Source organism: Sapajus apella, unplaced genomic scaffold (assembly GCF_009761245.1).
Source record: "Sapajus apella isolate SASKATOON/1434 unplaced genomic scaffold, GSC_monkey_1.0 scaffold1635, whole genome shotgun sequence".
NCBI lineage: Eukaryota > Metazoa > Chordata > Mammalia > Primates > Cebidae > Sapajus > Sapajus apella.
Genome location: NW_022438561.1, coordinates 1 through 1,105, shown reverse-complemented (window position 1 = coordinate 1,105; position 1,105 = coordinate 1).

Genomic DNA, 1,105 nt, shown 5'->3' with positions numbered 1-1,105 from the left:
CCAGCCTGGGCAACAAGAGCACAACTCTGTCTCAAAAACAAAGATAGAGGCACTAAGACAGACCAGGCTACCCAAAACAGTCTTTGCTTTTCATTACATTTAGTAAACCAGTGTCACAACACTGGATTTTCACCTGCCAATTAGCATCTCTGATTAGCTGAATAATTTTAAAATAGAATTATTATTTGAATAAATATCCTGGCTTTTTTTTTTAAACATAACGCATTTTATTACATACAAGTACAATAAGTTAAATGATATACTACAAATTAACTTTAATTTTAACTAAGATTAAAAATAACTTTTTCCTACTGTAATGCAGAAGAATATCACTCTGAACGCCTACCTCATGGATCCCTCAATACTGTAAGTTAAACACAAACAGCCTCTCCACTCAGGTTTTTATCATGCATCTTACAATAATGTCCTTACTATTTCGTAGAATGTATCATAAATAATGCCCACCTAACAGAAATGATTTCTTATCTTTGATGCAGGAACAATTAATTGATCACATGCTTTCACATGTGAATACAATAGGAATGAAGAGCATTAAGCAATTTGAGAGCTGAATTACATATTTGCTTTTCAAAGGCTCAATTTTTTCAAGAAAAAAATATAATTTGAAGATAATTATAAATCTACAAAAAATTTTCTACTTCTTTTAAGGTTATATACAATTTACCTACCAACTTTAGTTTTAAATTATTTTCTATACTCAGCATTCTGTTTAAGTGCAGTGTCTGAAGTGTCAGTGCCTTAGATGAATATCCTGGCTTTGTAAGCAAGAGCTTTCAAAATTTATGTCCCTAGGTGAATGTCAGACACTATAGTTTCGTTTTAGAAAAGGAGATTTTTGTAGTAAAAAGTTTGGGAATTATGAAAATAAATCACTAAGGTATAGACACCCTCCTTAAACCATTGCAACTTAGCATTTCTAAGAGAACCACCAGGCAACCCAGCTTGGAGGTAATATTGCTGGTATAGTTACTAAACCTCAAATGATAACTACATGGTTCAGTTCTTTTTTATTTCTGGATGATGACATAAAGCCAAAGCAGCAGTTCTTGCTAGACCTGTTTTTTTTTTTTTTTTTTTTTTTTTT